Source organism: Chrysochloris asiatica, unplaced genomic scaffold, assembly GCF_000296735.1.
Source record: "Chrysochloris asiatica unplaced genomic scaffold, ChrAsi1.0 scaffold00063, whole genome shotgun sequence".
Classification (NCBI taxonomy): Eukaryota; Metazoa; Chordata; class Mammalia; order Afrosoricida; family Chrysochloridae; genus Chrysochloris; species Chrysochloris asiatica.
In genome coordinates, this window is record NW_006408581.1 from 17348303 (window position 1) to 17348557 (window position 255).

Sequence of the window (255 nt, forward strand, 5' to 3'; positions counted from 1 at the left end):
TGGAACACACTTCTACTCTGAGGTCCCCATTAACCAGAACGGACTCAATAGCATCTAGTTTATATAGTGCTTGTTGAATATATTATATTTACTTTTTTGTTGTCTTCCGCCTACCTACCACTCCCCAGCTCATGCCATCTAGAGTGGAAGCTCTATAATGACAGGCATTCCTTTTTATCATGTTTACTGGTGGGTGCAGCCTATTGTGTGGAAAAGGATACCTGGCATGTTGTAGGCACTCAATAAATATTTGTG